The 23,926-nt window shown below is 43.7% G+C and overlaps 1 protein-coding gene across 14 annotated transcripts in view; it reads right to left on the reverse strand.

The window, feature by feature from the left end:
• EEFSEC (eukaryotic elongation factor, selenocysteine-tRNA specific) overlaps positions 1–23,926 on the reverse strand; it is a 137,548-nt gene that overhangs the window by 80,195 nt on the left and 33,427 nt on the right. The gene's annotated exons all lie outside the window — the stretch shown is intronic.

Here is a 23,926-nt window from a genome sequence, read left to right on the forward strand (position 1 = left end):
GTGACGCGCTTGCAAGCAGCAAACTCAAATTTGCTTGCACGGCAAGCAGCTAAGCACCGAGCAGGAGCGCCCGCCCGCACAGGCTGGCCACACACATTGTCACAATGTGTCTCATCGTGGCGAGCGTGAGCGCGCCCGCCCAGCGCCACACTTGACGAGGCCTAATGTCTCTGAGCCCTAGTGCTTTGCGACAGATGGCTGTTCCATGGCCCCTAGTGCAGTGCCATAGGAAGGGTTATGATCGGCGAGTGTCAGGCGTTATGCTATACAACAACACAACAACAACACAACAACACAACAACAACACAAGCATCGTGGAAGTCCTGGCAGTGTTCAAGTAACGTTCATTAATTAAGCAACCAAATAATGCACAAACTCTTCCCTGGGGCTCATTACAAACCACAATTAACGAGCGAAAATAATTGCACATTTACGTGCACTTAGCAGCGTTAATGTAGCACTCTAATACATTAATAGGATTGCAACAAAAAGAGTCATGTAATTCAGTGGGAATATTTGGCAAAGGAAAACATTTTTTTTTTTTTTTTTTAAATTCACCAAAAAATGAAACAGTCAGCGTAAAGAAAGAAAGGAAGGAAGCCGAATAAGACCCGTTACATTCCTTGGGAAATTCCAGAATGCAGAACGGTGGGACAGAAAATGTGAGACGTAACATTTACCGGATGGGCACACCGCGTTTGATGCACTTACATTGCATGCCTGCCTCTCTGGCCGTGAATAGGTTTTGAGTGACTGCTTACACTCTTCACTCCTACATGTAAGTATGGCTATTCCAAACATAAACGGAAAATGATCAAAGATTAATATGTCTCATTCTTACAGCCACAGGAAACAGATGAGCCCCCTCCCCTCCCCCCCTTAGACTGTTTCCACCCACTCATAACTACTTATATATACAAATAATTACGTGGTTTGTTTTACCTTTGGCGCAGAAATTGCAAAGTAAAATTTAACTTAGTGGAGATTACTATTTTTAAAAAAAATGATATATATTTATTTAAAAAAAACATTAAATAGTAAAATCCACTAACTTAAATTTTACTTTAAAATTTCTGCATTAAAGGTAAAACAAACCACATCATTATTTGTATATATAAGTAGTTATGAGTGGGTGGAAATAGTCCAAGGGACCCAAATCTCCCAAAAGTTCTCATATGTTCCAGATTTTTATTTATAATATAAATATATACAGTATATATATATATATATTTATATATATATATTTTAAGACTGTATAACTGGATTAAATTATTTTATTTTATGTCATTATTTATATAGCGCCATTAATACATAGCGCTTCCCAGTAGTAATACGCGACAATCATATAAATAACAAATAATATAACTGATAGGTCATGGGAATAAGTGCTTCAGACAGAAAAGCAAATTCTAAAGCAAACACCACTACCCCTCTTCCTTAATGTTACTTTTATGTCTAAAGCACTTATTCCCATGATCTGTTATTTATATTATCTGTTATTTATTTGATTACCACGTGTATTACTACTGTGAAGCGCTATGTACATTAATGGCGCTATATAAATAAAGACATACAATGCAATACAATACAATACCCAAACACTAAAAAAGATCAAAGATCACAACTGAAATAGGTGCACATCAACATAAGGAATGCCTAAATCCTAAATGATACACCAAACATAAAAGTGACATCAGCATTCAAGACAAGAATACAGTCTCACAGAGGTACCAAAAAATCCCCCAAAATAGAACAACACTATGGTAATAAAGTAGAAATATGTTTAATTGACAACACATTAGTAAGAATAAAAAGTAAATAATTATAGCGGAAAGTACAGATGCAGCGGGCGTTATTCGAACACTTCACGCGTTGTATACCTCGGAATACCCAAGTCATGGCGCGTGATTTCTTCCGACCTTCTCGCCTTAAGACGCGAGTGCAGAAAATGGCATTTCAGTGTTAAACACTGACATTGACACAGTAGCACAGTGCAGTACATTAAGATTCATTCATTTCTGCCCCGGATACGAAACAGAATCCATGAAATTCAAACAAAGCAACCGCGATAAACACGAGTGCATGGGGTGATTGGCCGCGTTAATGCCGCGTGGAATACAGCAGCGCACACGAAAACGGCTCCGTGATTTGTTCGAATAACAGCCGCTGCATCTGTATGACATCCAGCCAATTACAATCAAAACAATCAGATAATGGTATAAGACAACCAAGTTGTAAATGATAAGGGAAAAGAAGTACAGTAGGATACTTATCCACGACTTGAACAGATAGCCAGAGATACACATTAGAATGAGGTCATGTTAGTATCCAATAGATGGAACAGACAAAACAGCAAATATAACATCTATGTACCCAAAGGGAGGGAGGTGGCACAATCGAAAAATAGAGGCAAAAAACAAGTATAAAAATAATATACAAAGGGGGGCAACGCTTCATGGTAACAGACCCCTTCCCACGTGACACTAACGGACCGTGGTACTTCCATTAGACTCCCTACAAATAGGGTTTTTAGTAGAAAGTTCTTGTAGTGTCTTCTTCAGCCAGTCCCGTGGGAACGGGCCCTGAAGGGGTCCAAGTACCTTACGGTTTTTTTCACTTATTTATAGCTCGGTTGTCTTATACAGCTATTTGATTGTTTTGATTATAATTGGCTGGATGTTGTTGTACTTCCCACTATAATTAACTTTTTTTATTATTACTCGTGTTGTCAATGAAAAAAAAAAACAAATTCTAATTTATTACCGTAGTGTTGTTCTATTTTTGGAAGTATATGGGTAGCTCTGCGAGACTTTATTCTTGTCTTGAGGTCCGAGGAGACTTTTGTGCTTTGATTTTTTTTATTAACGCCATTCAGTGCATCATCAATATCCTATGCTGTGCTTCAGCTTGTAGATCAAATATACATAAGCCCTTCTTTCTATCAAGTTTCGTGCATTTGACGCAAGTTTCTACGTTGAAACTGGGCTAATACCAGCTTAGATCTAGCATGATGCATTATAAATGGGGGGAGGGGGAAGCATCCTACCAATGCATAAACTCGCACAAATGCTTTAATGTGTGCGTCAAGATGGGTAAGATTGGCTCCAACTACATAGTCAACAATTTTGGCCCCGACTTTCCATTCTAATAATGCAAAGGCCCCTTCTTCGCAGTTACCCCCTTCCCTGCATTCCATAATGTGCCTGCCCTCGGGCACGAACAACCATTCTAAAAATACATTTTTGTTTGCTTCGTGTCAGGTAGTTTGTGTGAGAGTAGCTACCTATCTTAAATAGGAATCAGCCTGTGAATATACGCCGGCCGGGGAAGGTAATTCACCCAATCTCAGAAATGAAATGGAGACAACGTTAGATCAGTGGTGCATGAATATTTACCCAACTCAGGCTTTACTGCACTCAACCTGGGCTCAATTTTGCAAATTAAAATGAGCGTCGTGTGGATAGGGAGATTAAGGTACAGCGCCCCAGAGGCTGCCTGCTTGCTCGCTGCGGTATTAAGTGATCTTCTGTCCCGTATGTTGGGTTATTTCGGTTTTGTTAATGGAGGTGGACAGGAGCAACTGAAAGCAGAGACTGGAGGTCACTGGAAGGTCGCCATCTTCCACCTTGACCTATTAGAAACTCATACGTATGAGATATAGACCAATCTCAACTTGAAGCTGATCTTTAACAAATATTTATTATGTAGTCTGCTGTGATCTGTACTTTTATTTGTGTGCCGTTGAGTGAGCCCCCCGCCCCCCCCCCCAACGGAGAAGTTTGTATTTATTTCACTAGGGTGATTTGGGGACTGAACCAAAAAGATTCAAATATTTTATTTGAAAGCTTTTTTTTTTAAATTATTATTTAAATTGCAAAGTTACCTTTGCTTCTCCTGATCATGTGCCTCGCACTGATTACCTCCAGTAGTTTTCTTATTTGTGGAGATCAATGTTTTCGTATAAAAATAAAAGGGGCGCTTTGAATCATTTAAGCTTTTCTCAACAACAACAAAAAGTATTAGAACTTTGTCAGGATCGCCGCAGTTTTGGCATTCTTAGGGTGTATGAATAAAGCCAATATGTTCTGTACGTCCTGTGATAATGCATCTTCACACCTGGCAGAGGTAAATAATGCAGGCCCACTATCAGGCTTCCGGGGTATCCAGGACCAAGATCTGTACCTCGGACGGCATCTACCGAGTGGGGAGACCGAATTTGTTGAGCGGGAAGGTGGAGGTGTGAAGTGGGTGCATTGGTTGAGCCGGACAGGTGCCGTTTGTTAAGCAGGAGGCGAGGGGGGTGCAGCCAGAGCCTGGCACCGCAGGATGGGGAGCATGGGTTAGTGAGTCTGGCAGAAGAAATGGCCCATCCCCCATACTCTACCCACTGTTGGCGACCCTGGGAAAAGGGCACCATTTACAGACGTAAACTCACTGCTCCTATAACTCCTCCCTTAACGGATATTATAACTCCTCCCCTAACTACTCCTTATAACTCCTCCCCTGACTCCTCCTATAACCGCTCCCTATAACTCCTACTCTAAATACTCCTATAACTGATCACTATAACTTCTCCCCTAACTACTCCTATAACCACTCCATATAACTCCTACTGTAAATGTTCCTATAATTGCTCCCATAACCGATCACTATAACTCCTCCCCTAACTGCTACTATAACCTAACACTATAACTCCTCCCCTAACTGCTCCTATAACTCCTCCCCTAACTGCTCCTATAACCGATCACTATAACTCCTCCCCTAACTGCTCCTATAACCTAACATTATAACTCCTCCCCTAACTGCTCCTATAACTCCTCCCCTAACTGCTCCTATAACCGATCACTATAACTCCTCCCCTAACTGCTCCTATAACCTAACACTATAACTCCTCCCCTAACTGCTCCTATAACCGATCACTATAACTCCTCCCCTAACTGCTCCTATAACCTAACACTATAACTCCTCCCCTAACTGCTCCTATAACCGATCACTATAACTCCTCCCCTAACTGCTCCTATAACCGATCACTATAACTTCTCCCCTAACTGCTCCTATAACCTAACACTATAACTCTTCCCCTAACTGCTCCTATAACCTAACACTATAACTCCTCCCCTAACTGCTCCTATAACCTAACACTATAACTCCTCCCCTAACTGCTCCTATAACCGATCACTATAACTCCTCCCCTAACTGCTCCTATAACCTAACACTATAACTCCTCCCCTAACTGCTACTATAACCTAACACTATAACTCCCCCTAACTGCTCCTATAACCTAACACTATAACTCCTCCCCTAACTGCTACTATAACCTAACACTAACTCCTCTCCTAACTGCTCCTATAACCTAACACTATAACTCTCCCCCTAACTGCTCCTATAACCGATCACTATAACTCCTCCCCTAACTGCTACTATAACCTAACACAATAACTCCTCTCCTAACTGCTCCTATAACTCCTCCCCTAACTGCTCCTATAACCGATCACAATAACTCCTCCCCTAACTGCTCCTATAACCTAACACTATAACTCTTCCCCTAACTGCTCCTATAACCTAACACTATAACTCCTCCCCTAACTGCTCCTATAACCGATCACTATAACTCCTCCCCTAACTGCTCCTATAACCTAACACTATAACTCCTCCCCTAACTGCTCCTATAACCGATCACTATAACTCCTCCCCTAACTGCTCCTATAACCGATCACTATAACTCCTCCCCTAACTGCTCCTATAACCTAACACTATAACTCTTCCCCTAACTGCTCCTATAACCTAACATTATAACTCCTCCCCTAACTGCTCCTATAACCGATCACTATAACTCCTCCCCTAACTGCTCCTATAACCTAACACTATAACTCCTCCCCTAACTGCTCCTATAACCGATCACTATAACTCCTCCCCTAACTGCTCCTATAACCGATCACTATAACTCCTCCCCTAACTGCTCCTATAACCTAACACTATAACTCTTCCCCTAACTGCTCCTATAACCTAACACTATAACTCCTCCCCTAACTGCTCCTATAACCTAACACTATAACTCCTCCCCTAACTGCTCCTATAACCGATCACTATAACTCCTCCCCTAACTGCTCCTATAACCTAACACTATAACTCCTCCCCTAACTGCTACTATAACCTAACACTATAACTCCCCCTAACTGCTCCTATAGCCTAACACTATAACTCCTCCCCTAACTGCTACTATAACCTAACACTAACTCCTCTCCTAACTGCTCCTATAACCTAACACTATAACTCTCCCCCTAACTGCTCCTATAACCGATCACTATAACTCCTCCCCTAACTGCTACTATAACCTAACACTATAACTCCTCTCCTAACTGCTCCTATAACTCCTCCCCTAACTGCTCCTATAACCGATCACAATAACTCCTCCCCTAACTGCTCCTATAACCTAACACTATAACTCTTCCCCTAACTGCTCCTATAACCTAACACTATAACTCCTCCCCTAACTGCTCCTATAACCGATCACTATAACTCCTCCCCTAACTGCTCCTATAACCTAACACTATAACTCCTCCCCTAACTGCTCCTATAACCGATCACTATAACTCCTCCCCTAACTGCTCCTATAACCGATCACTATAACTCCTCCCCTAACTGCTCCTATAACCTAACACTACAACTCCTCCCCGAACTGCTCCTATAACCTAACACTATAACTCCTCCCCTAACTGCTCCTATAACCTAACACTATAACTCCTCCCCTAACGGCTCCTATAACCTAACACTATAACTCCTCCCCTAACTGCTCCAAAAATCTCTCTGATACAAGTGAATCAAAATGTGCGCAGCGCACCTTGGCACGCCGACGTAACAAATACAATATCATGTGTCAACAAATCATAATGTCCGTGATCCACATTCCCCGGGGATTTTAATTACAGCAAAATGTCTCGGAAAGGCAGTAAATCAGATTTGTGGGAGTTTCCTTTACCAGAATGTTTCTGCATTTTTCTTTCTGCTTCTCCCAAAGATCCCAGATGTGTTCAGACTGATCAAAAAGAGGCCAAGAGCTCGAAATTAAAGAGAGAGAGTGGGGGCTTTTGTTCTTTGGCATCGTAGCTGAACTAATTATTACTGTATGCCGGCTAATGAAATAGTGTTGCCGCAGATTAAAAAAAAATATTTAAAAAAAACCCTGGATAAGAGGATGAGTTACAGGACTTACAGCGAAAGGTCTGTGCCGGGATTGTAAATTTTACTTCTACGTTGGGAGAGATGAAACGAATTACAGAGAACACCCCAGCGAGCTGTGTCACTGACATCGGTACATGAATAACCGCTGCAGCTCCCCATCATCATGCACTCTCCCCCTTATTTACTGAAGCGGGCAGGAGGCCGGGTGCATGAAAATGTCCCGCACTTCTATAACGGATCGTTCAATCGGTGTCTTTTTGAGATTATTGCTGTGTGACGGATAAATATCACTAACCATGTACACAGTTACTTTATTGTACGGAGAGACTGACAATTAAACCGCATTGTGTGCAGGAAGGACTGCCAACGCTTTACAAACCAAAGCTTTACGGGCCTCTCCAGCTGCAAAGTGGTTCAAATCTCCACTTGGCAAAATATAGATTGGTTTTACAATCAAGTGAAAGCCCTCGGTGATGGAACAACTTGGGTAACATTTGGTTTGTTTCATAATTTAAGACATGCCCAATAGGTTTACAAAAACCCAAGTCCACCAAACCCAACACATTCCACATGGTAGGGACTTGTTAAGGTGCCGTGCATTCGGTAAGAATGGTGGAAGGCATATTTGGGTTACTCCTCTGGCAGTGAAGAGGTTAAGACAGCCAGTTAAGAAGCAGCATTATAACCACATGTGCATAATAGCTTCCATACACTTTCAATAAACACGCCATTCTAACTTGTCATTGTCTTTTCTGGGCTGGTATTTTATAGACTGACATGCACTGACCTTGCACTTAACACCTTATTAAGGCTGGGAGGTCCCTTGTTGATCACAACATATGGGATTAACCTGATTAAAGGGAGACATTGTAGAAGCGGTCTTGGCTTGACTTCAGCTCTGTTGTAAAAGCGTCTAACTCCTTTCACGCAGGCATACTGTGCTTTTTATTAGGCCGGCGAACAAGGAAATGCACAGTTGTTCGTGGTAGCCGTACAGAATTTCCTAATGATGTCACGAACTGTAGCCGCGCCATTGTAGTGCCCCAGGAGGCAGCGATGGTTCTAAGGAATAAGAAAATTGCTGGCTGTCCTAGGCAATCCGAGGCTCCGATAAATAAGGAGTGGCCAACTCCGGTCCTCAATGGCCACCAACAGGTCAGGTTTTAAGGACACCCATAAAACCTGACCTGTTGACCACCCCTGTCCTATTGTTATCGTGCCTCAGATGCCTCTCTCTGTAGCATACTGGCATAGAGCAGCTGCCCCTGCCAGCTTTTCTCTGGATGCAGCCTTATTCAGTGATGGGCATGGTCCCTGCTTTTGACTATCATTTGTTACTGGTGGATGTCCCCAGTGGGGCTTCCAAGGCATTGTGTTGCGATCCCAGGCTTTTCTGGTGCCGAAGGGGTCATTGGCTTCACTGCTATAAAAGGTCATGTATAGCAAAGCCAAGTGTGTCATGTGGAGTATGCCACTTTCACAAGGGCGAAGAGGCACTAGCACATTAAGTGATGCACGAGTACATTCATAATAACTCAACATTCCCTCCCCCGCTGACTCACTGGCCCATTAATAACTCTCTGAAATATATCATATTTACATGGGCATCGATGCTTGTCCCCACAGCATCTTGGCATGTAGACAGGGCCCGATGGCCCCCACGGGGGAGCATCCGTCTCTCAACTGTTCCTCATTAACCGGGACTCTTTCCCGCTTTCGTGGAAAGACCCTGCCCTCATCTCTAAGGGCGGTTTTTCACACTAGAAGTCGCAAGCAGGGAGCAAAGCTGAAATATGCAGAATGGCTGAGCCAGGCTTATCATATTACTGCAAGTAGCTGCTAGGACAGTGACAAGCAGAATCATTAGCTGATTATGATTGCGAAGATACAGATGTAACATGAGAGGACCTCTGCCGAGGGTCACCTCCTCCAGAACTTCGGCCTGTCTCTGCTAAAAGAGTAGTGGAAGCATGGAACAGTGTTCCCAGTGCAGACAGAGGGACATTTTCACTTCCAAATTCACTTCTGTTCTTTATCACCCACCTCCCATTCTAAGCTTAAAAACAAATAATTATTTACAGCCCAGTATTTATTCCCCTTTATTGATGCAGCTTTAATATATATATATATATATATATATATATATATATATATATATATATTTGTGCCACAAAATTTCTAGAGCAATAACAAAAAAAATACAAGAGGAATAATACATATTTAATCTCCTGTAGTTTTCTTTAAAAACTTAGCACAGTAAGAAGAAAGTAGGGGAGGACAAGGTGGGATATACGACTACAGGCATACTCCGCTTTAAGTACACTCGCGAGTAAGTACATATCGCCCAATAGGCAAACGGCAGCTCACGCATGCGCCTGTCAGCACGTCCTGAACAGCAATACCGGCTCCCTACCTGTACCGAAGCTGTGCGCAAGCGGGGAGACTATAGAGCCTGTTACAAACGCGTTATTTACATCAGTTATGCACATATATGATGATTGCAGTACAGTACATGCATCGATAAGTGGAAAAAGGTAGTGCTTCACTTTAAGTACATTTTCGCTTTACATACATGCTCCGGTCCCATTGCGTACGTTAATGTGGGGTATGCCTGTATACTAGTATATGAGATCAGCAATGTATAAGGCTCCCTGGCTCTTCCATGTCCCATGTCATCTTCTCTAGCAGGCTGGGGGCGAAAACAAACGTAAATTCAAGACTCTGGCTCCATCTGCTGACCGAAATTGTCCAAGGTCTGACTGTGCTTCACGTTTGTTGGTCCAACGGTCCCTTTCTGGATATGGATATGTACCAGGGGTGGCCAACCCCAGTCCTCAAGGGCCACCAACAGGTCAATGACTGAGCCACTGATTGACCCCCCTGTGCTGAAGCAGGGATATCCTGAAAACCTGACCTGTTGGTGGCCCTTGAGGACTGAAGTTGGCCACTCCTGATCTATAGACACTCCAGGAGTTGCAGAAGGATTTTAATCAAGTGTACAGCCAAATTACAAAATCAGGGGGGGGAGAGGATGGGGGTGGATTGGGGAGGGGATTAGGGAGGATCAGCAGATTGCTATTGGGAGAAAAGTGCTACATTAAATCGAATTAGATTGTAAGTTCTCCGGGACAGGCAGTCACTTTTCAACTGTCTGCATTCATAGTAACAAATGTAGCGGATAGCACTACTTGATCCAATGTGGATGAGAGCAATATGCCCAGGACATACTGGAAAACGAGAGGTAACTCAATGTATTACTTCCTGGTAAAACATTTTAAAAATATGAAAAATGCAAGGATGGTGCGATGGGACACACACCCGCGCACACACACACACACACACACACACACACACACACACACACACACACACACACACACGCACACACACACACGCACACGTTTGCGCCACTTCTTTATTAGAATTTCCTGTACTTTATTGTTCCTTTAGTAAAGCGCTGCGTTCATTGTTAGCAGAATACAAATACACAACAAAACTGCGGGGATTGTGATGTTGTAGCGATCAGAGGCAAAGAATCTTATGCAAAAAAGGGGCGATCGTGTCAGTACGGGACTAGCACATTTCAAAGAATAAGCCCCAAAGTACACTATGGGCATTTTTACACTTCCCAGCAAATAATCTGACATTTGTATTTCGCCCCGAAAGAAAACCGCAGGAAGTTTTCCCAACGAAGTGAAGGAAAAGCAATGCGTCACCACGAAAACGAATGAAACAGAATACAATGAAAGGCACCTATGTTTTAGTTTAAACATTTTGCCATGTGTGTATTGAGTTGCAATGACAACAAGGGGGTAACGCCACTGTCTGTCTTTCCCATTAACTTCTTCAATACCAGTGGGGCCTGCCATACACTGCTTAAACCAGGGTTGGCCAACTCCAATCCTCAATGGTCACCAACAGGGTTTCAGGATATTCCTGCTTCAGCACAGGTGGCTCAATCAGTCCCTGCTTCAGCACAGGTGGCTCAGTCTTCGACTGAGCCACTGATTGAGCCACCTGTTCTGAAGCAGGGATATCCTGAAAACCTGACCTGTTAGTGGCCCTTGAGGACTGGAGTTGGCCACCCCCAGCTTACACCTTCTTTCACTGAAGAGATGTAACATTGCGTCTATGACCCCGTCATCCTCCCTGTTCCAGCCTCTCCAGCCTACACTGCCAACATATAGCAGCAGCCTCCTCGTCAAGTGCTGCTTATGTCTTGCATTTTAAATATCACAAATAATGTTTGATCTGCTAAAGACCCTCATATAAACTGCACAAATATTTACAATGCTAAAAAAAATACACACTGCCGTCAGGGAACGAACGCGGCGGGCCCAATTCTTATGGGAAAGGATAAACAGTTGTTATAAACTTTACGGGGAAGTCTGGCGTGGTTTATTCTGTAAACAAATCAAAAAGGAATACAAACTTTTGAAGTTTAACGAGCCTCTGTTCAGGGGGCTGAGGTCCAGGAAAGCTCTCTTAGGCCGAGTCCCCAGTAGTCACGGTAGCGCACGCTACAGCATGCGCGTCACAGCACAGCCCTCTGAGGAGGGCCCCAGTAGTCACGGCGGCGCACGCTACAGTGTGCGCGACACACAGCCCTCTATGGGGCAGGCCCCAGTGGGCGCATGTGTGTGTGGGCATGCAAAGCGCTGCGACTCGTACGCTGGCAGGGAAGACAAGAATTTGGTATTCCTGTGCTGCAACGCGGTCACGTGGAGGCGCGCAGCCAATGGCAGGGCAGATATGCCTAGTCATGGCCGCTCCCCCTGCAGACCGCCGATCGCGGCTGTAGTCGCTGCCATGCCGCCAGGCGCGCGTGCAGTGTCTTAAACTCTTATCTTTACTGTTACCAACTCAGAAGAAGGCTTGCGATAGAGGCACAAAGTACCGAATTATTCTGCATTGCTGCTCTACCTAGAGATCAAATAAGACTATAGGGGCCAAGCACAAGCATATTTCAGTGACATGAATGATCTACTTGCTGATCATCAACGGTCTGTTATTAGTCAGGAAAAATAGTAGACTTAATAATAATATTCTTCTTATAAAGCTCTGAGAATGTGATGTGATATTAAATAATAAGCACTTTATTTATATAGCACTTTTCTCCCAATGGGACTCAAAAGCGATTCACAGTTACTAAAAGGAAAAAGAAGAAAACATTTAATGTTATAAAAGAGACCAAACATAGCACTGTACATACAATTTTGGAGGCCCATGGAGTCCCTGTCCCCAAAACTTTGCAATTCGATTTTGGGACCTAAGGCACAAGGTTAGACGGAGACACCGTGCTGCAAAAGGAACGCAGTGACATTACCCCTGAACTTGTTCTTTAGCTAGAGGCTAGACCAGTGTTTTTCAACAGGGGTTCCCCGGGCACCACTAAAGGATCCCCTGCAATTTCTAAAATTGTACCAAATGCAGAAGAATTTACAATGCATCTGATCTCAGACACACTATAAGAGAGGGTTGGGGTTCCCCAGAATGTCACAATATTATTTTAGGGCTCCTTAACCATAAAAAGTTTGCAAATCACAGGGCTAGACAATGTTTAGAAACCCAGATTTGGTTTTGTTTGTTACAGCTGATGGCACTTTGTTACTGTGTACAGTAAACCTGAATACTCTCGTCAACGTGTTGGTGCAGCGTAATGCACCTCTCAGACTTGGATTACATTGCTGCGTTACTGTAATTCAGCAGGATGCCACTACTACAATGAACACATGCTCTAAGTCGCCTTCCATTTCTGCAGCTGTCAGCAGGTAACGGCAAAGCTTTTTTCATGTGCTTCCCAAGAAAAATAAAATCACGTTAAGGCTTCAGACCGTTTTGTCTACGCCATTCTGATCTCCCAGGGAAAAAAACAAATCTCCCTCAATAATTCCACAAGTTTTATTTTCTAATAACAATATTTACACAGAAAATCTCCCCTCCCCCCCCCTCCCTAACAAAGAATTCTGAAGCACGGCATGTTCTTGGTTTGATTCCTTGGTCGTTATTGTATTTCTGCAAAACTTGGATGACATGAAATCTTTCTTTTTCTCCCTTTCAATGTTCCTTACGTGCTGCTCAGATTTGGGAACCTAAGCCTTCGGCCTAAAACATCGGCACCAACTACAAGTGGACTGTTACAGAACAGAAAACTGGGTTGTCCTTTTTGCACTATGATGCATACAGTAGATCAAAGAGGAACCGCAGCAGAAATCACTCCATGGACTTCAATAGAGAACAGTATTGAGTGCCACAGGATACTACTGTTCCCTATGATGATGCATAGACCCCACTAATGATTACAAGATACTAAGAATGATTTACCCCTTTTTTTTTATTTTTATGATGTTATGCTTATTCTCCGCTTATAGCTTGGATCTCCCATCATTTCCAGATACATCTGTGAATTACTTAACACGAGGCAGAACATTTGTAGGCCATTGACTGTTCTCTCATTATACGGGCACGTCAATTGTGACATCAGACGCCACTATGGGTCCGTTTTTAGAATACTAGGCGTTTTCTATCCACCGTTATTTGAGATATTTAGATTGTTAAATTTAGCCTGTAGCCCATACTTCATCTGATCTTCGCCTGTGAGAGGCACTACCATCAACGTGGTCTATCCCCGATAGTGGGGTAATTACTCATGTCATATTAACCGGTGACTGACTACTACGGTCAGCATGCTGTCTATTCATGTATTGGCAGTTTGCTAACTATATGTAACATGCTATACATTTACATTGGCAAATGGTTGCTGGCATATGACCTTTATCTAGGCTGGCTGATCATAACATCTAGTTTTATACCAGTATAGTGCTATTTCCACCCAGGCTATATTTATCTTGGCTTACTAATCTCTATGCATATTCTCCCTTATTTGACTTAATTTGGTCGCTCTTAGGGAGTTATGTGACCCGTTTATTAACAGTACCACTGTTATTACAACTATCGTGCCACACTTCACTATGTGATTGTGACACTCATTAACTTTAGTGTCCAATCATTTTGGTTTAATTACACTGGTATTTTTATTCAACCAGTCACAGAAAGATACATCGGTGGTACTTATGCCTACACGCTGTATATTTTATTCACTCTTCTCCTTGTACAGTGATATGTTTTAATTAGCCCATTTATTAATAAAGGTATTTATCATTATTTACTATTCGGTGGGGTGCAACAAAGTGACTTTCTTTATAGTTAATACCTTAGTGTTATCTTTTTTGTTTTTCTCTCACTTGGCCGTAAGAACTGTATTACACAGTCACATTGGAACTCTAATATATGTTGCCAATGGGAACAACCCCTTGAACTGTTCCAATGCCAGCAGTGAGTTAATGAAATAATGTAAAGCTTTAATGTTATGCCCGGATGATTGGTCCAACATATCGGTGACTAAGCCGGCAAACTGAAAGCATGATGTTCCATGAAGCAAACGTTCCCCAGAAAGCCATTCTGCAACATGCTGCTTCTAACGTTCAGAGCCATTACGGCTTCATTGCTGTTATTTAAAACAGCAGTGACCAAGTCCGTCCCTGGCAGCTCAGATCCCATCAAAACCACAAGGGCTGAAGAGTCGGAGCGTATGGTTTGTATTAGTGTTTCTCTGTTTGACTTTTTCGCCTCTGGCTCTCTCTACCCCCCACCCCCCAGTCTCCCTCCCCTCTTTGCTCTCCCGGTTACCTCTCCATCCTGTTCCTACAACCACCCAAACTCTAAGCTGGCTCTGTCCTATCCACTCTGTGGTCCTGAAGCTTGTAAAACTCGTGACCTACCATCCTGTGTTAATGCAGAAACATGCTTAAACACACACATGCTAGCAATGCTTGAATTATGGGAGCAGCAGAGGTTTTGGATTGGGAAAACCTAGTCTGAATGCCTGAGACCTGTATTGTGCGGAACCTTCTCTCATTACCAAATCCGGTGAATTTTGGATATTCACGTCCCGTAAACAGAGATGGGGGCGAACCCGTCCAGATCGGTCTCCCCATAATTCTTCCAAATTTTACATTCAAAACACGTTCCGCTGTGTGAAATCCGCCGACGGATTGCTACCGTTTAAATCCGTGCAAATTAACGCGGAACTGCCATTGGATACAACAATCCATTTGCGGATTCCGCAATGCGCAGACGGATTCTAAGAATCGAATCCGCGGATTCAGCAATCCGCACATCCACGGATTGGATTCTTAAAATCCGTCAGCGGATTGCGGAATCTGAAGATGGATTGACGGTGTTAAAAAAAAAAAACATTTGTGAGACTGATCTGCTGAAATCCGAGGACCAAAAGAACCGGCCGATCCAAATCCGCCCTGAAAATTCACCCATCTCTACCTATAAACAAGGCAACATTTGCAAATAACGGTTAATCCAATAATTAAAAATAGGGCAAAATTAGTCACTAGTTGCTATAAATTTGTATGAAATTATTTTAGTTCCCAAGACTATAAAAAGGTCCGAAGTGTCTCCGTTGTGGGGTTTTCCACCGGATTTCTCAGAAGCACGTGCGAATTTGCGAAACTTTTTTTTAAGGGGTTTTGGTCAAATTCGATAAATCTTGAAAGAAACCACTTACAAAGGGGCAACCAGGACGATTGTCTCGGTTTGTAACCTTACGCAAGTCACTGTCTCCACAGAGCTGCTGGATTTAAAACAACGATAGAATTGTTTATTTGTGCTAAAATAATATTAATAATAATCTTTGTGCAGCGCTGTGAGCACTCCAGGGCTATACAAGATAAATATACTAAACATTAATAGGAATGCTATTATTGTTTACTTATACTATCATTCACCCAGTAGCCCAAGCACGCTGCCTAGGGGGTCACACTTGACTCATCTCTCACATTCAAATGGTAGCAAAAAACTGTTGTTTTTTCCTCCACAATGTTACAAAGATACACCCTTTCCTCTGTTGCTCGACTGCTAAAACTCTGACCCAGGCCCTCATTCTCTCCCGTCTAGATTACTGTAACCTCCTGCTGTCCGACCTTCCTGCCTCTCACCTGTCTCCCCTACAATCTATCCTTAATGCTGCTGCCAGAATCACTCTGCTCTTTCCTAAATCTGTCTCAGTGTCTCCCCTGCTGAAATCCCTCTCCTGGCTTCCTATAAAATCCCGCATCTCACACTCAATTCTCCTCCTCACTCTTCTGCCCCTCCTTACATCTCAGCCCTAATTTCTCGCTATGTACCATCCCAACTCTTACTTTCTGCTCAAGGATGTCTTCTCTCTACCACTTTGTAGCTAATGCCCTCTCCCGCCTTAAACCTTTCTCACTGACTGCCCCGCACCTCTGGAATGCCCTTCCCTCAATACCCGACTAGCACCCTCTCTATCCACCTTGAAGACCCATCTTATAATACACCAGATTAAGGAAACATACGAGTAGCTCCATGGCTGATAATTAACACCTCATACATTAACCTTGGCCCCTTCCAGACGCACTTACCAGAACGCCCTCCTACTGTCTCTGTACGTTCTTCCGACCAACCAATTAGATTGTAAGCTCTTCGGAGCAGGGACTCCCTTTCCTAAATGTTACTTTTATGTCTGAAGCACTTCTCCCCATTGTGTAATTTATATTATTTATATGATTGTCACGTGTATTACTGCTGTGAAGCGCTATGTACATTAATGGCGCTATATAAATAAAGACATACATACATACATAATGACTGAACATGCTACAATTGATCAAAATAGGGGTTGAACAATAAATACACAACTTATCAAATATAAAAGAAAACCCAGAACTACAATAAGTTCTGGATCAATAAGTAAGTATAGATATAGGCTAAAGTATCTGTTGTCTAAATTTAGCATAGATTGAACTTGATGGACGCATGTCTTTTTTCAACCTCATCTATGTACAAGAGAATGATAAATTGTCTCCGTTTGGCGAAGGGGTAAATAAACAACTTGAATAATGATAAGTCAACACAATCATATAAAAACCCCTCGGACGAACATTATAACAAGGTTATATATAGACTATAAGGGGTGTGGAAATGAGGTTGTGAGATAGGAGACCCCAACTAAACATGCTGTGAAGGATTCTTACATTTGCTCAGGAGAATTCCTGCCTGATTCAAATGAATGGGGCTAAAGTTTGCACCAGCACAGAGAAGACGGCTTCGTGGCATACTGAAGAAGGGGCCAATGAGATTAGCAGCTGACAGCACCTACTCTTTGCCTTAGCAGCAGAAGCTCAACTAGAAGGAGAAAGGGTGAAATCTCGAGCCCATTGGGAGGACTTGCATGTCTCTCTCTCACGTGTTGCAAGGAGCAGATGGTGTGGTGAACCCTTTCACATTGCACAGCAATGCTACACACGGCCCCGGTATGGGGCTTACGCAGAGCGGCTTTCCTGTTCCTTATGATCAGTGGGAATATTGCCAGACACTATGAACTTGTGTGGTTCGTGGAGCGATCTCCACGTATTATTTCCCCCTCCCGCTCTTTCCTACAGCCACCCTGAGGATAATCAGAAGCAGGAACCTCCATACAAATATGAACAGCAACTGTTTCAGAACCTGCAGCAGGAGCGGAGAGGGTGGGATGGGGTGGGGTGGGGGTTATGCTTTTCTCCCTGAAATGTGCAGTCTCAAGTTCAGGCACAACCATGCAAAGAGCTGGTCTCAATGGTGGCCAAGATGTTATTAACCCAGAGCACCCAACAACTCATTACTATGAAATACAATATGTATATATTATAACCAACCTCACACTGATGATACCCATCGAGGTTGAAACATGCCTGTGAGTGGTTTTATTGGTTTTGCTAGTCCCATGCTGTGCTCAAAAGCTGTGTGAACAGCGTTGCATTTGCTTATATGGGCTCCATGTAAATGGCTTTACAGGCAAAAGGTGACACGTTGTGTGCTCATTTGCATGTCATTTCCCAGAATCCCTTGCTGCAGTGGAAGCACTGTATGCTGGGTGACAATGGTTGATAGGCAGGGTTGCAGACCTGTCAAGGACATGTAAATGTGCTCACAAGTGATATTCTTTATTGGGTGTGGGTGTGGGTGTGTGTGTGTGTGTGTGTATATGTATATATATATATATATAGATAGATAGATAGATAGATAGATAGATAGATAGATATCTATCTATATATATGTATCTCAAGTGGAAATATTACTGTAAGCTCATTTGCATGGCTTAGACAGGTCTGCAACCCCGCCTTTCTATATATATTTAAATGTGGAGAGCTTTCATAAAGTTAATATTTAATTAAGAAACAGTAATGTTTATAAAATCTGGATGGGGAGGAGATGCTACATAGCAGTGGTACTGTCCTATGAATTGAGAGCGCCAGTATGAAAGCCTGTGCCAGTTGTGATTGTTCCTGGGCACCCACAAGAATAATGAAACAATAAGGAATATAATCTAATTAGTGAGGACAAATGTACATGTTTTATTCTCCCATGCGCGGCTTCATTCATTGCACTGCTGTACTATGCCAGGGGGCGCAACTCCAGTCCTCAGGGGCCACCAACAGGTCGGCTTTAAAGGATATCCCTGCTTCAGCAGTCTTCGACTGAGCCAACTGTGCTGAAGCAGGGATATCCTTAAAACCTGACCTGTTGGTGGCCCGTGAGGACTGGAGTTTGACGTCCCACGAGCCCTCTGCGTCATTTGACACCGGTTGCCACGGAGATGCGGTGTCAAATGGTGCTATGGGTCACGTGACGTCACATGACGCAGATGAGTCATTTGACGCTGCAGGGGGGGGCGCGATACAGGGGGAGAGCAGGCAGGGGAGGCGCAGCGCAGGAAGTTTGCACTATACAACAACACATTCGTCCTGGCCATACTCTGAGCCGCTTTGCACGGCTATGTGCTAATCATCAGTGAGGTCTGTGCAGGACCAGCTGCTTTCATCTGCCTGTTTAATGTAAGCAGCAGGGCGGTTACTGCCTGGTCGCAGGCGTGTGCTAGTCAGCACTGTAAGTGCTTCATATGATGTGCAGAGGATTTTAGGAGTTCTGAAAGGAAACGTGCAGAACAAAAATGTAAGGCGAGAGAGAAAATCACACACGCAACTTCTGAAAACTTCCAGGCCTTTCAGGATATTGGACGCGAGCGACTCCGGAAGGATCAAGTAACAACTTATCCGCCTTGTTTCATCTTCCTCACCTCAACGTCTCCCCTGACCGCAGCCAGTCTATGGGATCCTGGTCACGGGCTGTCCCTTTAAACCCTTATCTGCAATGCACTGCAGAGCAACTAATGGGTTAAAAGTGCCAATTACTGCAGGGGTGGCCAACTCCAGTCCTCAAGGGCTACGAACAGGTCAGGTTTTCAGGATATCCCTGCTTCAGCACAGGTGGCTCAATCAGTGGCTCAGTCGAAGACTGGCCAACTTCAGTCCTAAAGGGGCACCAACAGATCAGGTTTTACAGATATCCCTGCTTCAGCACAGGTGACAATCAGTGGCTCAGACACCTATGCTGAAGCAGGGATATCCTACAAATCTGCCCTGTTGGTGGTCCTTGATGACTGGAGCTCTTAGGAGAGAGTAAAAACAAGTAGCCAGGCCGTGTCAAATGCTTACTGGGATAATAAAGATGACTTCTATTTTTATACTTTGTAACTCTCCATCGTTATACGGTGTTTGTTGGGGTACAGGAAAACATGGTGGTCACGTTCTTTATAGGAAATCATGGTTTGATAAAATACGTACATGTTAAATCCCAAGGGTAGGGTTGGTAGCCAGACATCCTGTATATATGGCATTGTCCCTTATTTCATTGACTTGTCCCGGCAAAGTCTGTCGGGACGCAGAATTGTCCCGTATTTTAGCGCTTTGACGTGAAACGACTGAACTTAAAAGGACTGTAATGAAATCAGTCCTAAGAACGGAATAGATTTATACCTGAGTGTAATAGTTCCCTTTTCCGATAGATGTCGCCTTACTGAATTAATAAAATAATAATAATATTAGGACCCTGCCTGGTACCATGACCCCCACCCCTATAGGCGTGACTTTTTCTCCCACCGATACGTGTTAGTTCAGTGCGCGTCTTTCCCTGTCCCGTCAAGAGGAGAGATAAGAAAAACCAAAGGACATAGCGGTTAGCTGGAGATACCATACAGCTCGAAGCGTTAGCAAATCATTCATCGCTCATTATGACGTCACACTCGCATACTGGATTAACGCTGTATTCTAAAAATTTAAATGTGGCAACCCTACCCAATGGGGGACGGGGAGAGGAAATAGCTAAATAACAAACTTTCCCTCTCCATAGAATTCCATGGTTGTGTTGGCAAAGTGTATCATGTCATATCTCTACATACCCCAATAGAAGGGCAAATGGTACCTTTCTTGTACAATGATTTTCTGCCACAATGTAACAAGATAAGTTTTTGGTCCTATCCCAATCACAGAACATAAGAAGGGAGCGTAGTCTGTGCTGCCTCCTCCATATCCTCTCCCATAGACCGACAATCAATCTTTCAAAATGCTCCTATCATTTCTGATTGTATCTGATGGTATCTGCCTTTCATGTCCGGAACTGGCTACAATACCCTATTCATTGTCCAGCTTTATTTCACATTTTTGGTGAATGCTGCCGCAACCTCTCACTTATTTGTGAATGGTATGAGGAGGAAAAAAACATTCACACGCGTTCATCCCTCAAACAAGTCCCCAAACCCAGAAGTCAAAGATGTGAGGGGGACAAAGAGGATTGTTTCAGTGTAATTGCTCTAGATTAATGAGCACGTCATCAGTGCCTTTATCGGACTAACGAACGTTTGTACATGAAACTTTACAAGTTCGTTTGTTAAATTATACTTTGAAAGATTGAAGATGTGGAACCCACCGAAGGTTCTTGCCATTTGGACTTCCGCTGGAATGTAGCAACGTCTCGTGACCCAAATCATTGTTTCACGGGTTTTAAAGCAAAAACCACATGTTAACTGAAAAGTTCTGCCTGGTGAGAAGAACATTGAACACCACGGAACTGCAGAAGCTAAAATAGCAGGAGACGGTCTTCCCATAAAAGAGATGCGACTCGTCACATACGGCGTGGCCCAATACTAGCAGTTTCTGCTCTCCGGATAACTACCCAGCTTGCTCTTCAGGAACCTATTGAGAGTGGTTACAATTCTCATGGTTCCATCTACTCAAGTGGGTTTGGTGGTAAATTGTGATATCCTTGCTAAATATAAATGCACGATATCCATTGGGCCCGCCGTCAAATGAAGCAATTCTGAGATTAATCATTTAATATTGAGCACTGTGACGGTGATTGAGGGCGCATTTAATGAGTTGCCCTGTTAAGGTTCTTTTGGGATAAAACCCTTTAGGAAAACTCAGGTTCCACAAAGCAGATTGCAAGCTCTTGGGACTTGTGCAATTGAATCCTGGATAATTGTCTCATTGTATGTGAACGAAAGGCTTCCAAGGTATGACAACTTCATGTTTAAACTACACGTAAGAAAGAAGGTTTGGTCCAATAACCCAGTGGTTCTCAAGACCCCAACCAACCCCCCTCCCCAACAGGTCAGGTTTTATGGCTATCCTTGTTTCAGCACAGATGACTCAATCAGTGGCTCAGTCAAAGACTGAGGTCACTGATTGAACAACCTGTGCTGAAGCAGGGACTGATTGAGCCACCTGTGCAGAAACTGGGAGATCCTGAAAACCTGACCTGTTGGGGAGAGGGGTGGGGGGTCGTCTTGAGGACTGGAGCCGAGAACCCCTGCATTAACCTATTTACTGAAAGCTGCCCTAGCATTGCGCTAAAACATACCAGATAGCAATTTTAAAACAAATGTCGCTATCTCCTGAACCTGCCATTACTGTACAGCAGCTCTCTCTAAGTTAGAAGTGTTAACGACATCATTTCCAGAATGAAAGTCCGTGCTGCATTGTACAGCGGTAGTTGAATCTCAGTGTGAGAAAGAAATGTGTTTTATTTCCATAACAAAAATGTTCCCTTTAATGGGTAGGGAGAAACTATTGCTCTTTCATTTCTTATGAACAGCCAGGCGGTGACGCCATCCTATATACATATATGTTAAGGGGAGCGGAGTGGGACACGCTGCAGGGAGTAAATGAGCCCCGAGAAATGCCTTCGCTGGGATGGGTTTTATTGATTTCCGAGAAGGAACCAGCGCGCTCGAGTTAAAAGTACAAACCCTCAGCATGTCCCTTCCCTGTCCCCTTCGCTCTGCTGGAGAGGACGTTCTTAGACACCGGTCACTTAAACAAAGTGACCAGTGAAGTGGGTAATGGAGACAAGGCAGGAATTAAAACTTCTTGACATATTGAAGCAAACATGGACCTTTAAATCAAAGAAACAATCCCACCTAATGTATTTTATTTTTCCAACTGCAGTTGAAACAAGAGCTCTATTGTAGTACTGTACATTCTTTTTCATTCTTTTTCCTGGGGTTTTAAAATGGACGCAGTTAAAAAAAAAATCTGGGGGGGGGGGGGGGGGCGGGGGGTCCAACATAACCCAGGAAATAAATGTATATAGATCATAACATGGAAGGGTTTGCAACCACTGTCCCTTGACCTATTTGAAGCTCTAACACAGCGGTGCGCAAACTGGGGGGCGAGAGAATTTGAAGGGGGGTCGCGGGCGATTACAGAGGCCGGGGGAGGTGTGAGGCCTCTAACTCACTTACGTGATCTCTGCGGGTCTTCGCCGCGGGATCATGTGATGTCACACGTCGCCATGGCCACGCACGTCAAATGACGCGGCGGGGTTACGTCACATGACCCACGACATCATTTGACGCCGAGTCATTGGGGGAGGGAGGGTACAAACGCTGCAGCTCCCGGGCAGGGGGGCGCAGCTCAAGCAGTTTGCGCACACTTACAGGCAGGATCCACTGTAGGTTGTCAGAGTACTGGGGCCAACCAGACCAGTGAGGCCCCTATTCCCACCTCTATTACGTCTCTGATAACCCCACCCCAGCTGCAACTTGTTGCATGTTCCACCAGCACTGAATGGATTAAGAGTGATTAACTGAAGTGGCCCTCTATACCAGAAGATTTTACAATACATCTGATCTCAGAGGCGCTATTAGTGGGGGTTGAGGTTCCTTACAATGCATCTGATCCCATACGCGCTATTAGAGAGGGTTGGGGTTCCTTACAATGCATCTGATCTCAGATGCTATTAGAGAGGGTTGGGGTTCCTTACAATGCATCTGATCCCAGACGCACTATTAGAGAGGGTTGGGGTTCCTTACAATGCATCTGATCTCAGACGCGCTATTAGAGAGGGTTGGGGTTCAGCAGAATTTCATAATTATAGGGTTCCTTAACCAAAAAAAAGTTGAAAACCACTGATCTATACTAATGCTGAACCGCTGCAAAGACATCTTCCCCCTACATACGTGTGACACGGGCACTTGTCCCCTTTAACAGCAGCAGAGCGGGAGTGGGAGGGGTGACACCTAGCTTTGAACCGCAGTGTCCTTTCCATGGACAGGTTCAATCGGTCAAGGATGTCGAAACCCATTAGTGTAAGTTGACAAAAGTGGAGTTGCTTTCTTTGGTGAAAGTGCTCCCTTGTTTTCTTTCCTTTTTAAACGCTGCGTCCCAATGCCCAGTGGGCACGAGCTGTCAGTCACAGACCCCAAAGTGTTTGGTAAATGTCAGGGTCAGCAGGAGTCGCGGACCTGTGTTGTGAAATGTGTTTCCTTCCAAGTCGTATAGTCTCAGCAGTGTATCCCAACTTTTATTTATCTCCATCTATATTGGGACCA

This window comes from Ascaphus truei, chromosome 17 (genome assembly GCF_040206685.1).
Source record: "Ascaphus truei isolate aAscTru1 chromosome 17, aAscTru1.hap1, whole genome shotgun sequence".
Lineage (NCBI taxonomy): Eukaryota > Metazoa > Chordata > Amphibia > Anura > Ascaphidae > Ascaphus > Ascaphus truei.